At 39.2% G+C, this 16,385-nt stretch overlaps 1 protein-coding gene and 1 pseudogene across 3 annotated transcripts in view; both read left to right on the top strand.

Moving 5' to 3' along the window:
• PLCL2 (phospholipase C like 2) overlaps positions 1–16,385 on the top strand; it is a 216,904-nt gene that overhangs the window by 76,052 nt on the left and 124,467 nt on the right. The gene's annotated exons all lie outside the window — the stretch shown is intronic.
• LOC127564738 (40S ribosomal protein S4-like) lies at positions 10,263–13,490 on the top strand (annotated as a pseudogene).

Genomic DNA, 16,385 nt, shown 5'->3' with positions numbered 1-16,385 from the left:
AGGAAAGATGAAGGACATGTTTTGGAGATAGCAATGGGAATATTTGGCAGGTGATTGGACACGTGGTATAAGTGAGAGGGAAGAATCCAGCATGATATTGATTCCAGATCTAGGTCGTTAACACTGATAAGGAAGTTTGGAAGACAGGAGGCTTTTGGAGAGAAGATAATGAGTTCTGTCTTCGGCAGGCTGAGTTTGAGATGCCTGTAGGACATCCAGTTTGGAATATCACAATACCGACCGGAGCTCAAGTAGGTAGGTTGGATATATAGATCTAGGAAACATCTGTGAGGAGATGATAATTGTCACTAAGGAGAAGAGTAATGAGAGAAAAGAGAAGAGGGCCCAAGAAAGAGACCTGGGGTACACCCCCGGTTAGAGGCCATGATGTGATTGATAGAGCTCCTCAGACTGAGAAGGAACAATCCAACAGGGAAGAGGGAAACCAGCGGAGAGCATTGCCACAGAAACCTGGAGAGGAGAAGGATTTTGAAGAAGGGTCTTCATAGGCTCAGATGAGGGGAAAAAAAGAGAGGATACAGGAAATCCCACCAGAATCATCATTTAAGAGACCCTTAGTGACTCCGGAGAGAGTAGCAATGCATATTCCTGATGAAGCAAGACTTCTTCACCTTTTCTAGATAGAGTCTTTGGACTCCAGGGGAAAAATTCTATGTTAATAAAATAATATACATAGGATTACAAAGGAAACCAATTGTAATGAAGTATTTTACAATATTTGTGGTAGGGAATTTCATGATCCCATATCATGAAGCCAAGACTAGGAGGGATTGGGTTCCCCTTGCCCCTCACTAAATCTCCTCCAGTGTAAAGGCAGGGATGCTACAGAGGGAACTCCTGCTCAGGCCTCTGTTGGCTGGGATAGTGCTCACAGAAATTCTCTTCCATCCCCTTTTATTTAGAGACAGAAAATCTGAGGCTGAGAAGATCAGAGACTTATCTACTACATAGATAGTAAATGAGCTTACACTGGGTGCTTCAAGCCCCAGCTTTCTCACTCCGTATCTAGCCCTAATTCTCCCATTACTGAAACCATTGAATTGGAATCATTGAGTTGAATGCAATAAAATTGAATCAAACAAAATCATCTTCTTGTTCTTGCCCTCACTAAGCTGAATGACTGGACATACAACAGCTTGCCTTGTTTTTCCATTCTCTTCTTGTTGGGGATCAGACACAACCTGTCCAAAAAGGGATGGGCTAAAATAAAATACCAAAGAGAGAATTTTCCTTATTTATAAACTGTTGTACAAAGGAAGGGGTTTAAGTCAGCTCTGTGACACAGCACTTGCAATGTTGGACCTAGAATAAAGAAGACCAGTTTGAATTCTACACAAGGCACTTCCTACTGTCTGATCTTGAGCAAATCACTTAAAATCTCTGTCTCATGTTTTCCATCTGCAAAATGTAGATAATAGTACCTCCCTCCCAGAGTTGTTGTGAACATCAAATGAAAAAACATATAATCAAATGATGTAACATATTAAGTTCTTTACAGAAAGAGCCCTCTATAAATGCTAGTTGTTATTATTATTAGCTATTAGAGTCAAAGCCCTAGAATATAATAATAATAATAGATTCATCCAATGGGGGAAAAGAAACATTTATATAGTACCTACTATGTCTCAAGTACTTTACAAATATTCTCTTATTCACAAAAGTTCATTGAATTGGATCAGCAAAGGAAGGGAAGGCTGACTCTTTATACCCATTTCAGAATTTGCCAGTGGAATAAAGCATACAAACTGACTGTAGAGGCTTACTGTGTTTGTCTCGTGGATTCAGGCCTCAGCCTAAAATCTTGGCTGCTCAGGTGAAAAGGAGGATTTTGCTTTGGTCACAAAAAACCATTTCTCTTGAGCAATGAAAGAAGAAATTTGAACAAATGGGGTCCGAGTCGGGAAGCATGTGAACTAGGGCAGCTCAACTAGCCACTGGCCTAAATAGAGCCTCAGTGGGCGATTTCAAAGACAAGGCACATTCCTAGGCTGTAAGTCCTGCCAAAGTCTGACCACAGAGTGGGATGGACAAGATGCTACTTGTTACAATGAATAAGAAAGAGTTGATTCTTGGGCAACTCTAACTGGCTCTCTTTGACTTCCATCCTTCTCCAATAAATCTCAAGAGCAAGGCTCAGACAAGGAAAGTATGCAAGATCACATCTCGAGACTCCAGAGACATTGAAGAAGCTTCAGGAAACCTGCCAACCTCATTTATTTTACATAAGTAAAAAACAGCTTCTCAGATTTGTGAAAAAAAAAATCAGAACCAGATCTATGGCTAATGTCCAGGCTAGGAACTCAGAACTGTTAGTATGGGAAAAGTCATTCTTGTTCACAGGCATTCTCCTTTTGTTTGAAAATGGAAAAATCATTAAGGACAGTTTTGTTCCACAGTGAAAATGGAAGACCCTGGGTCTGTTTTGAGCCCCCAATTCCAAGGGGCAGTGACTGCATTAGGAAGGACAACCTTCCTAAGCTAGAAAATGTCAAGAAGTGGGGAGGGCAATCAAAATGGTAGAGGGCTTGTAGATCATACCACCATCTACGAGTGGAGAAGACTAATGCAATGGCTACCTTCTAGCATATGAAAAGCATTCTAAATCAGCTTATTTTACTTGGATTGTTTTTGCCTCTAATTGTATCCCCTTCCCCACTTCCACCCCCACTTATTAACTGACTAGCTTGGGTCCAGAAAGTCAAAGGAGCAATGGGTGAAAATTGCAAAGAAGCCACTTTTGGCTTGCTATAAGTATACCAAAGCCACTCAGACTGACTGAGAAGGGATTTAGGTGGAGCAGATTCAAAACAAAACAAAACAGATTCTATTCATAATCTTAGTATTTGAAGCTGGAAAAGATTATAGAACTATTTGCAGACAGTGATGTATGATAGCAGATCAAGCTAATCGACTCAACAAGCTTTTGCTAACGTGGTCCAGTAGATGTCTGGAAGATCTGAGTTCAAATCCAGCCTCAGACCAGCTGGGTAAACCTGGGCAAGTCACTCAACTTTGTTTGCCTCCGTTTCCTTATTTGTAAAATGAGCCAGAGAAAGAAATGGCAAAGCACTCCAGTATCTCTGCCAAGAAAACCCTAAATGAGGGTCACAGAGAGTGAGATGTGACTGAGAAATCATAGCTTCTATATGCAAACTCATGTAATGGGTGCTGGTGATAAAAAGAAAAAGAAAAACAAACTTGTCTTCAAAAAACTCTCACTTTTACCAGAAGATACAACTTGTAAACAGATAAAGTGCAAGATAATTTGCGGAGGGGACAAGCACTAAAGAACTGGAATGGGGGAGATGATGGTGTTTCCCATGGGGAAGGAAAGCCTGAACTTATGAAGGATGCTAGGGAATCTAAGAAGGGGAAGGGAAGAGGGGGGAGCCTTTGAAGCTGGGGTGTCAGCCTTTGCAAAGCTGTAGCTATGAGGTAGAATGTTCAGGGAGCAGCAAGATGGCCAGATTAACCAGACTATAGTATTGAAGGGAAGAAATGTGAAATAAAGGTAGAAAGGTTGTATGGAAGCTGATTAGGAAGTCAATAGACATTTATTAAATGCCTATTGCATATCAGGTTCTGTACTAAATGATGGATATACTGAGAAAGGCAAAAACAAACAAATAAAAAAACCATTCTGTCCAGTAGATAACAGTCTGTTGAGGGAGACATTATCAATCAACTAGTTATAAACAAGATAGAGACAGGATAAATTGGAGTTAATTAACAGAGAGAATGCTAACACTAAATTTAAGGGGGATTGAAAAAAACATCTGGATTTTAGCTGAGACTTAAAGGAAGCTGAGAACACCAAGAAGCAGAGATGAAGAAGTTTTAAATATCAGTCTGAGTTGGACAAAGACCCTCGTGCATTACTATAAGATCACGTTCCGATAGGAGTCTACATTATCTGCCAGAAGTGGAAGTTAGGTGAAGGAGAAAGAGGCCCTTGAGGAATAATGGTCAGTGAGAGGTACTTCCTAGGGAGTCAGTCAGAGATGACTAAAAGGATTGCTTGGCAGGGACAAGAGTGTTGTTGAATCTGGATAGCACAAATTCGAAGGGTGCCAGGTCTTCGTTGTTCTGATCTCCCTCCAACAGCAGACCCAAGCCTGGGATTTATAACAAGGGTTGAGCTGGGATGATCCAGAATTCAAGACTAGGGTGGTGGGAGGTGAGGAGACTAGGAGCTTGGAGGAGGGAGAGTGGCAAGGATAATATTGACTATGTAGGCTGCTGAGAGTCTTGTAGGATGTGGTAGTTGGGTGCACTCTATATAATTAATCTCATTTAGGAGTAGAAATGCAGGAAGAGTGGAAGAGAGATTATTTACAAAAGTTGTGGCCATTTACTTTAGGTTTGTACTAGGTAGTTAAACTGAGAGGTAGTTCTACAGATAACTTTGCCAGTGTAAGTATTTTAGAACTTTTAAGTTACATTTTACTTATCTGCCAGTTAGGAGATGAACATCGTGAACCTTTTCAATCCCTTTGATGATAGTTGGAGATAATGATGATAGTTCCCAACTTGATAGCACTTCAAGATTGAAAAGTTCCTTTATTCTTAAATTATTATTTTTAAGCCAGTTAAGACATTGTGACTTGTTCAAGATCACATAGCTATTAAATGTCTGAGGCCAGATTTGAACTCTTCTTGACTGCAGGTTCTGCACTATAACCATTGGACCATCTAATAGTCTTATAACTATCTCCTAGTAGTAACTATACTTAGGATGTTATCTAAGGATAGTAGTAGTTGCCTTCTAGAGATCCAACCTGCCAATTTGAAAAGAATTTGGGAAATGCTGCTTCCTCCCTTCATCACTCCTTTCTCCTCCTCCTCCTCCTCTTCCTCCTCCTTCTCCTTCTCCTCCTCTTTTTCTTTTTCCTCCTCCTCCTCTCCTCTTCCTCCTCTTTCTCTTCTTCTTCCTTCTCCTTATTTTCCTCCTCTTTGTCTTCCTCCTCCAAATGAGTGTAAATAGCAATTGTTTTCTATTTTGGGCAAAAACTCTTAAAGTCCTTCCCTCCCAGATGGATATCTTTGGGATGGTAAATTGGACCATTTTTTCTGAATTCTTACCTAGGCCTTAGTCATGGAATGATGTGGGATATGGGAAAGACCTTAATTTAGAAAGATTAGTGCCAGTTGCCTTGACCTTTGTTTTGCCACTAAACTTGGATGATTGGAGGAAAGAGTGAGGTTGGTGACTTTGCAGAACTCTGCCTCACTCAAATCCAATTTACTAAAAGTCAAGATACCAGGCTCATGAAGTCACTGGTCCTCCTTGAGAATGATCAACAACAGCCAGTAGTGATATAAAAATTTTGATGAGAATCTGATTTTAAATCTTCAGTTACAATGAAATTTGTAGATTATTCTGTGATTTCTGTTCTCCATATATTTCTTTCCCATTTCCATTATACATCTAGAATTGAGAGAAACCAATTTCTGCATCAGCAAGCTTTTATTAAATGCTTACTCTGTGCTAGGCACTCTAAGTGTTAGTGATAGAAAAAAGACAAAAACGTGGTCCCTGTTCTTAAGAAACTCATAATGGAGGTGCAAACTAGGTGCATACTCGATAAATACAGTATAAATGAGAGGTCTATAGTACTCCATGGGACCAATGAAATTGATCATTTTATGGGTTTTAGTTTTTCCATTTCTACTACTTACCTCTGATGAGTTCTTATTTAGTGCTAGGATTGTGAGATCCTTGGTAACTACCTATTGTTTGAAAGGTATTGCATTTGGGAAAGAAGGGACTGACAAATGAGATGACGAAGGAGGTATGAAATTCAAAGGAGAAACAGCAATTTTAACTTAATTTCCTCTGGATCTACCGAATCTGGATTACCCTTCAAATGTTATTTTGAGAACTTCATTTTTCCACTGAAAGGGAACATAAATATGCTAATGTTTGCTAAATATTGGCAGCCTTGATTTCTTGATTTATGTTCCTGGGACTATAATATTGTAGCAATCTTCTTATAAACTCATTATTTGGTCCAGTTGAAAGATATTGGAAGGCATATTTGCCAAGGCACACTGTGTCCATACAACAAAACCAGTCCCATGGTAGTCATATCAGATTTTGAAGCCTTATTAGAAAATTACTCTATGTGTTGGGAAATATCATTGACTCCCCCCAAAAACCCCAAATCTCAAAAATATTTTGCTCTTTGCCAAAGCACAGAAAAACATACAGTATTTAGCCTTTTTCTTGGATGGCCCTTTTGGCTTTTTAATAAAACAATATAAGTCTTGCAAAGGTTAAAAAAAATACTGATGGGAAAGAAAAATCAAGACTTCTTCAGTTTGTCCTTGGAGGGAAGTTTCTTTGTTAGTTAGCGTGATTAACTTGGGTGTTTTCTTTGTTGCATAGGTTTCCTTCTGAGTCCCAATCTATCAGAGAGGGCTTTAGAAGTAAATATATCATCAAGTTGGAATATGTCCAGCACAAAAACATCAGGTCTGACTCATAGCAAGTGCTTCCTAAATATTTGTTGGTCCATTGATTGAATACTTATGGAAGCAGAATAGCCCAGAGGATAGAATACACTATTTGATATGAAGTCAAAGGCCCTGGTTCTAAACTCTGGCTCTTTGAAAGTTTCCTCATTTGTCAATCTGTCCATCAAGAAGCATTTATTAAGTGTTTGCTGTGTGTCAGGGATGTGGATAAGTGGTGAGAATACCAAGGAAGGCAAAGAAAATCCAGTCCCTTCTTCAAAGAATATATATACATATGTGTATATTCATTTATATATATTTTATATTCCAATGGGGGACACAGCATACAGCAATTAAGTACATAAGAGCTAGCCGATGTCATTCTGCCCTTTGCTTAGAAGGACACCAATGATAGGATGAATGAGTGCAGCCATCACATTTCCAGAGTCACTGAAGGCCACTGGTGAGACCAAAGTCAGGATGGGCAGAGATGGCCTGGGACGCAGCCGTCCTGCCAATGGAAGGTAGTCTCAGAGGGAGAGACCCTAAGAAGTGTTGGGTTGGGGAAAGGCTTCCCACAGAAAGAAATGAGGTTAGTAAACAGTAGGGAGGCTTTGAGAGTGGGAGAATCCATCACCCTGTAGTCAGTTTGGTGATGAGCCTCTGAGAACGTAGCCCAGATGGGCTATTTTTTTCTAGACCCCAACATCACATTGTATCTCTCTCTATGTATACATTGTCTTCCCAATAGAATGGAAGCTTCTTGAGGGCAGAGGGTGTTTTATTTTTCTGTTTGTATCTCCAGCTTTTAATACTTGACGTAGAATGGGCCCTTAAAAACTCCACGCTGTACTGCCTCTCTCTGATTTATTAATAGCTAACATTAGCTCACTATATGCTGGGCACTGTGCTAAACATTTGATTATTCCATTTGATCCTCACAACAGCCCTAGGAGGGAGGTACTGTTATCATCCCCAAGAGAAAACTGAGGCAGAGAAGTGGCCAAGCTCATTTCTAAAGACATCTTTGAGTACGTTTTCCTGACACCAGGGCCAGCACTCTATCCACTACCCTAGAGATTAAGTGCCCTGTTGTCCACTCCGAAGTGAGCCTGCATCTGAACTCGGATGCATGTTGCTGGCTTTCTGCAGGATATCCCATGATCTTAAAGCCTGTTCCAGACCTCCTCACCATAAGAAGTGGCTCCTTTTACTACTAATTCAGTGTCCAAAGGGGCATAATTAGGAGCTGGAAAATAAGTCGGGGGCCCTCTGGTATTCTTTGCCGCCTTGCTTCATTATTATTTCTCTGTTATAGAACCTTTCATCCACATGAATATTTTCAGAATTCTTTATTCTTTGGACACACGTTGTATATCTCGTCACCCACAGCTCAGGGTAACGCTGCCAGAGATTGCAGGAGAAAATTAAACAGAGTATTGATTCCCAGCCTTAAGCTGGCCTGTTTTCTAAGAAGTAGTGAAGATATTGTCCATTAATTCAGCTACAAGGAAGAGTTTGTCTCTGCAAACCGATCAGTCTGCTCTCTTTTGTCAGACAATGAAAACTGTGTAACCTGATGCATTTCCCTTCTTGCCTTTGCTGCCAAGAAATAGAGTCAAATTTGGTGTCCAGCTGTAATAACCAGCTCCTCCAAGGTGCTGGCGAGCAATATTCCCTCTGCTCTTTTCTTAGAAGTCTCTGTTCTGTTTTTAATCTTTGGTTACCATATGATGTTTGATTGGTAGAGACTGCCTCACATACTTTTGAGAGTGGGCAGGCCATAGATGCTAAACAAATGAATAAATAACACAATAATTACATATTTATGAAGGTTTTTTAGGGTTCTGAGAAGCAGTTTAAAATAATGGTTAAAGATCTGGGCTTGGAATGAATGAAATCTCAGTTCAAATCCCACCGCTGTGATTTACTAGCTCTGAAACTCTGGCAAATCACTGAATACCTATGAGTCTCCGACACTTCTTGTCTGCTAAGTCATAGGAGGGTGGGTTCATCCAGGATGGAGTGAATTCTGGTTCACACGCTGCAAGATGGTGTAGTCAGTAGCATATTATTGTCCCCATTTTGTAAACAAGAATGATCGAAACTCAGAGAAGATGAAGTTCCTGTGTTTAGACAGTGGCAAAAACTATAACAAGGACCTAGCAGTCCTGGCTCCAGGTGTAATCCTTTCCAGTTAACAGCCAACTTCCTCATACAATTCTGAAAAATTCCATGGACACTTTGATATTTCTGCAGGAAATTCTTGAAGTGATTTTAAACTTTTCCTGTCTGATGAGGAAGCCTGCCCCCATATGTCAACTGACTAGCAGATGTGGACCAAATGCTAGAAAGCTAAAGTATAGGAAATGGTGTGGCTGTGAAGAGAGGGGGAGAACAGGCCATAGTGTTTCATTTTCTCTCTTCTTTGGAACTGGTAAAGGAAGTCGTGCAGCTAGAGAATGAAGTAATATCTAGGGTGGAGAATGAATTCCCCTTACGGTTTAAAAATAATTGAGACAGGGACATTACTGCCAATGATGAACACTGAACTGAGTTTTCTAAAATGGAAAGGATTAGCTTTCATGTGTGAGAATTTTTCTTTCTGAGACTCCTTGCTGGCTGGCAATCTTGTCCTTGTCCTTAGAAATTTGCAGATCTTGCTGTTCATTCCTTTTTTATGACTCCTGGGCTCTGGGGGTAATGGTAGAGCGGGAGGAATATTACCTTTCCTACACGAGATTAACAGAGCTAAACAATTCTTAACACAGCAATTTTTTTGTTCTTTTTTTGTCTCTTATAGATCTGGTCATATGGTGACTCATGAGTTCTGTGTTCTCCTAGGAGCTCTGTATGAGTGGCATTTGGGGGGGATTAGAAAAGCACATCTTATCCCATTACCACATCACAGGAAGGTGGCCAGAAGTCAAGTTACAAACACATGGTTTTGAAATTTAGGAAGCTATTAGCCAGTTGTGGTGGAGAAGGAAGTATATAGGCAGAGGACTTCTGCCTTATTCAGCCTCAGTTCAATTAACTAGGGAGAAAGTTTGACATGAAGTATCAAAGCCTTTCTAGTTCTACTTTAGAGAACCATTGGAGTGGTTGGTTGGAAGGAACTGCCCTTGCCATCCCTACTTTATTTAATGATTATTTGAGCTACATTTTTTTTCCTTTCTCAAAGAAGATAAACTTGTTCTACAATTAAACATTTTCTTATTATAAAAAAAGAAGTCACATTTCCACATTTGCCAACTGGGAAGATGGAAGAGGAACTACTGCCATCAATTCCGTGTTCACTAGGTGAAAAGAAAAAATTGATTATATGCTCCATGGTCTCAGCTCATGAGACACCATGATCTCTGAAGAATCAAAATTAGAGGTGATCAGGAAGGGCAATGGAAATGAATCAATAGACAAGCATTTTAAGGTTTACTGGGCCAGGGACCATGACATACAAAGAAAAAAGTCAAAGTGGTCCCTGCCCTTATATTTTACTATGCCATTAGAGGAAACAATCGGTATATCAATGGGCATAGATAAGATAGTTATATAGTAGATCCAGGAGGCACTGAATGGTCAGGCAGAGTGCCACATATTACCAACCTTACCTGGTGTTCAAGAAGTGCTTTAAATTAGTGCTCCCACATTCACTTAGGAAGGGATCCTTGATGACTTTGAAAACACAAAAATGAACATTTTCTCTATTGTACTATATTTTTATTTATTTTGTTAAGCATTTCCTAATTGTATTTTAATCTGGTACCAGTGCTTTAAATTACACCATGTGGTAAAGGTGTAATTGAAAAAATCAGGTGATATGCAAGAAGGAAATCTAGCTCTTGTTGTGTTTAAATGTGCTGTAGTGCCCAGGAAGGGACGAGAGACTGAGGGGAAACCTTGAAGTGTAGTGGATGGATCCTTTACAAAGGATTTCTCATCATGGATGAAATCCAGGGGAGGAGAAGGTGAAGAAGGTATAGATGTGCCTCTGTGGAGCGAGCACCCATCCCGATGCTATCTCATGGCCCCCCTGACTTCCTGAAATACCACTTGACACTTTCATTGCCTTGTATGAGCAAAGTTTCTAATGTAACGGTTTAATTACTCAATGTAGGTCAGTGACACACCACATTTCTCTGGAAATTGTGAAGGCATTCAGCTGTAATATGAAAGTTATTTATTTTCAGCCATTTAGGTAAATTATTATTTACAATCAGGGCACAAAATGGGATAATTCTATGGTTTCCTGCTGAAGCCTAGTTATTATGCCTCTGAGTTCTTGAAAGCATTGAGAGAATTTCTACTTCAAAAACTTCTGAAAGGCTAAAACCCTGAATAATAAGACCCTACTGATAGGTGTTGATTCTTGTTTTTCTGAAGAAAATGTTCTCTTACTTGACAAATAATCAAAGAAGAAGGAAAAAAACCAGAAGGACTATTTATTTTGTGCAGGAAAATAACTTGCCACTAGCCTTTCTCCATGTACAGCATTTTTGCTTAGTCATTTATTTGATAGCTTGTAACTCACTTTGAAAAAAAAATAACGTTTTATTAGGACTGTAATATCAGGCATTGATACGAATATCAAAAATTTTGACCGATTACTAATTTAATTTGGTTAACTGATTTAAATTAGTTAATTTCAATATGTAAAGTGGCTTGACAATAGCAGCTCCACCTTTGGAGGGAATAGCCATGTCCATGCTATATATAGATCCATTGATATATCAGTGGATATATCCCATTCTTAAAAGTGCTGATTAAGATTATTTGCCCATTAATTCTCATCTATCTACCCTCATATGACCATAGTTTGTATGTCTTTCATTTTCCTTATTCAACTTTTTGAGGGGAAAGGTGGAGAAAGGTCCCTAGCAGTTTTAAATAAGAGTCTCCAGATTTCTTTGTATTCATCACTTTTGTCAATCTTAATTGCTTTATCCCATTGATTCTATTACATCAATCTGCTGAAATTTACTTACCCATTCACCTTTGGTTGGACGTTTCAGTTGCTTCCTGTTTTCCCCCACATCTGAAAAATATTGCTATGAAAGCTTTTGAACAGATGGCTCTTTTAGTTGTTGTTTTTGCTAATGCTTTTGATTATAGGCTTGTGACTTGTTTGGAAAGATTAAATTTTGACACTAGGGATTCCATTAAATAATTAACAATTTGCCCAAATCTTCTATTCTGATCCCACAGGATAAAATACTATGTAAAGAAGAACACTTTCACTTATTGTTCTTTGGGCAGGTGGAAGGGAGTGAATTCTGCTGTGCTAATTTAAATTAATCAAAGACTTTCCTTTACAAGTTTAAACCATTTCACTTGAGATCTCTAGAGTTGGAAAAATCTGGCTAAAAGAAATTTAAATAAAGACATTGAGAGACCCTAACACTGAGTGGCACTAACAAGGACACTGAACAAAGACACTGTTTTCAAGGAGAAAACAAGACCCAACTTCACTTTTAAAGATTGATAGTTAAGACTCTCTGGACTATTTCAAGCAATGAGTGACTCTGGATCCCTCAGAGACAAACACTTCTTTAAAAGAAACTTAGATGGCAATCTTCAGTGGCCTTTTTAAAGAATAAAGGACAAAAAAGAGGGAGAGTCAGGCATTCTTGTTACCTATGGTAGAGAGTTTCATCACTTGTAAAGAATCTTCTCCATTCCCCTCCCCTGCTCTTGAAATTTTTTCAATAGCCCTTTTCAGTAAAGATAGTTCTGTAATTTGAACTTTGTATATTTCTATCTATTTGGTGTTAGGTTAGAAATATAAAACTTTGCTAAATGCTTGCAGACTACTCAGAAATACCTGCGCATTATGAATTAGTGCAGGTCAGCCATTTCTAATTATATCTAACTCTTCATGACCCCATCTGGGGTTTTCTTGGTAAAAATACTGAAATGGTTTGCCATTTCCTTCTCTGGCTCATTTTATGAGAAAACTGAGACAAACAGGGTTAAATCACATAGCTAGTGAGGGTCTGAAATGACTCTTTCCGACTCTAAAAACTAGGGACTAGGTCTCTAGTTCCTGGGACCGACTGGTTGTCCTGCTAGTAAAGCAGCTGAGGCACAGAGGGCTAAGGTGACATAGCTAAACACGCACAGCTTATAAGTGGACAGAGCCTCTGGCCCTAAATTTATCGAGAACATTTCCCTCTCTACCTCAGCCATAATGCAACTGTGGCTCATGGTCCTAAGAAGAGTGGAGCAGCTCCAAAGCGCTGGATGCTGGATAACGTAACAGTTTTTTCTCCAAGATCATCCACGATTCCTCACAAGCTGAGGTGCCTCCCATCATCATCTTCCTGAAGACTCCAGCTGAAGATGAAGTAAAGAAAATCTGCATCTGCTGTCCATCAGGATTGATGGCAAGGTCCACACTGATATTCCATACCCTGCTGGCTTTATGGATGTCATTCACATGGACAAGATGGATGACTATTTCCCTCTGGTTTATGATACAACAGGACACTTTGCTGTCCATCGTATCCCTGCTGAGAAGGCTCAATATAGATTGTGCAAAGTGAGAAAAATCTTTGTGGGTAGAAAAGGCATTCCCCACCTGGTGATCCGTGATGCTCGTACGATCTGTTGTCCAGATCCTCTCATCAAAGTGAATGATATAGTTCTGATTGATTTAGAAGCTGGCTAGATCACTGATTTCACCAGGTTTGATACTGATGGCTTATATATAGTGACCAGCGAAGCTAACTTGGGTCGAATCGGTATGATCACAGATAAGGAGAAACATTCTGGCTCTTTTGATGTTGTCCGTGTAAAAGATGCCAATGGCAAGGTTTGCTCTCAGACATTTCTATGATTAGCAAAGATAAGCCTTGGGTCTCTTTTCTCTGAGGAATAAGGATCCGTCTTACAATTGCTGAAGAAAGTGATGAGATTGCAGTTAAGCAGAGCAATGGCTAAATGATTACAGATAAGAATTTGTAGGGTTTCATTCAAAGTGAGATGCTACAATACCATTTTAAATAAAAAATGTGATTCTCCCTCAAAAATATAAAATAGACCAAATAAGAAACAGGTAGTTTAAACAACTCAGTCTTATAAAGTGAAATCGAACAAGCCATAAACGCCTTTCTCTACTTTCCTTGGATGAGGGTACAATGGGTATAAATGTTGTCTAAAATGTTAGAACATGATTTTACTTAACTGCTTTTTTTTGTTACATGGAAAGGCTCACTGATTGAAGGATGGGGAGAGAATATATCCTAAAGTGGCTGATGTAAAAGCAAAAGTTCTCAATAAAACCTCAAGGAAAAAAACAACACACTAAGAACCAGACGGTATTACAAAAATTGAAAGTTGACCCTATTTTTATAAAAGGTGAAAAAGAAGGACACAGCAGTTATTTCAGATTCATGTAACTGCATGCAGTGTGTCTGATCACTGGTAACTGAAGAACATGTCAAAGTAGACAGCAAATTACAATAATGCATAAAGATGAGAAGAAGAAGGAGGCACTAAGTACGAGCTGCTTAAGCAAATTGTCAGTAGAAATGGCAGATAAGGTGAAAAGTCAAGTCAGTGCCCCCATTACTGTTTTGTAGTGAAGTTTAATGAATGCAAATGTTACCATAAGGAGGAGGGTAGAATCCCCTTCATCACCTTTAATCAGCAAACAATCTTTTTGCCAAGTGATGGCCAGGAGTAGAACTAAATTAGTGTATGACTTCATCCATTAGAGTATGAGTACTTTGAGGATAGGGACTGATTTTTTTTGCCTCTCTTTGTATCATCCGAACTTAGCCTAGTGCCTAGAACATAGTAAATTTGATAAATGCTTGTTGGTTGACTGAATAATGGAAAATGAAAAAAAAAAACACTAGAAGATGACCAATGATTAAGAAGATGTACACGTCATAGGAAGAGGGATTAGATTTGTGGTTTTATTGCATTTTAAAGCACCCAGTCACTGCCAACTGGGAGCTTACTTAAATTGAGGGAAAGTGTGTGCATACCTAGAAATAAAAGTCAAAGAATGAATTTTTTTTTGGAGGGACTAGATCCATGATTTCTTTAACTCCCAGGAAAGAAAATAGTTCTAGCAGTGCAGTTCTTTATGATTTGTAGCCTTAGAGACTTGTCTAGTGCATGGAGATTTTTACTGATGTGCTCTGGATCACATTGCCCCTATATGTCCAGAGAGGTTAAGGGATTTGCCTGAAGTCATACAGCTGGAGGTAGCAGAACCAGGTTCTCTGAGTCCTAGGGACTCTTTCCCCTCCGTGGTTTAAGCAGAAGAACTTTGGCATTCTTATTGAAGCAATTAGTAGATACACACACACGCATATATGTCTGTGTATACACACACACACACATCATAACATAATATAATATAATATAATATAATATAATATAATATAATATAATATAATATAATATAATATAATAAGTAGCCCTTATTTCACTGGGACATTCTGATGCATTTTACAATAAACCAAGATATGTTCTCATTAACACACATTACCGAGTGACCTTTTCCCATTCTTTAGGCTTAAAACAAAACAAAACAGATTTTAAAGTTCACACTTGGCTATTACTCTCCTTAATAATCGAATGTGAATCTTGGTTATTCTGCTAATGTTACTTTTTCATGATGCCATGAAAACAGGTTCTGGCCCATCTGCCCTAAGTTTAGACAAAAACTTAGAACTAATGAGAAACTAAATATACTCTTTCTCCTTGGGTTGTCATGGCCATCTGTGTGTGTCTACAAGCTAGAGATGTTTTATTTTTTTTTAAGTAGATGTTGATATGGTTTCTCTGGTGGAAAAGTAATGAGAGGAGCAAATGGCATTAGCCGGCTGCTGTAGCTCAAGCCTGTTTCTTACTTGTCTTTGTGTCCTTTCTTGGACCCAGTACAGTGTCGTGCATGTTGCAGGACATTAAATATTCCATGTATGAATTGATGGACAGTTAGATGCATGAATGAATGAATTGGCAAATGAATTCATGAATAATGTCTAACAAGTCAAACCAAACCAGCGAGCGCCGTGTTTGTACATCATTGTTTGGGTGTCGCTTCCCCATTAGAGTTGGGGCTTCTTGAGAGCTGTGGTAGTTATTTACCCTTCTGTGTGCCCCCAGGACTTAGCACAGTGCTTTGCTGGGCAAAAAGAAAGATATCCACTGTCCTTAAGAAGCCTAGGATCTAGTGGGGGAAGACAATGCATGGGAAGAGAGCTCTAAGAGGTGGTCTCACGGGTTAATGCAAGGGTTTTGTTTTTTCCCAGAACTAATACAGTTTAGTGGGCACGGCATATTGGTGAATTCTTTACAAAGCTATTATTACAGAATCCACTCATCAACAAACATTTTAAAAGAGCTTATTATATGTCAGGCATTGTGCTAAGTGTGAGGATTTTTTAAAAAAGAAGAAAAAAGTGAAAATAATGCCTGCTTTGAAAGAACTTCCAATCTAATGAGGGAGGGAGATAGCCTATGTATCAACCATGGCTTTCCAGACACATACATATATAAATATATGTGTGTGTATACATGTATAGTGTGTATATATATGTATGTAATATGTGGGAAATAATTTAAAAGGAAGCCATTTCCTATAGAAGGTGGGTTTTGAGCTGACTTGAAAATTTCTAGGAGCCAGGAAAAGGTGATGAGGAGAGAATCCCGGTGAGAGTGAAAGCGAGCGAAGGGAAGAGATATGGCAGTGGAACTTGCCAGCTCTTGGAGGGCAGGGACTGTTCCACAGGAGGCCCACAGTGATGTTTGTTGAATTAATGAATGGATGCGCACATTGCTCATTGTCTGGCCTCCCCACTGATGACGGATACGAGGAGAAGGCAGGGCAGGGCCTTTTAACAGAGTCTAAATGGCCTCACTTTGCTGGGGTCAAGCGTGTCCACCTGTGGCTG

This window comes from Antechinus flavipes, chromosome 5 (genome assembly GCF_016432865.1).
Source record: "Antechinus flavipes isolate AdamAnt ecotype Samford, QLD, Australia chromosome 5, AdamAnt_v2, whole genome shotgun sequence".
NCBI lineage: Eukaryota > Metazoa > Chordata > Mammalia > Dasyuromorphia > Dasyuridae > Antechinus > Antechinus flavipes.
The sequence above is the reverse complement of the archived record's forward strand: the minus strand, read 5'-3'. Positions and strand labels throughout refer to the sequence as shown.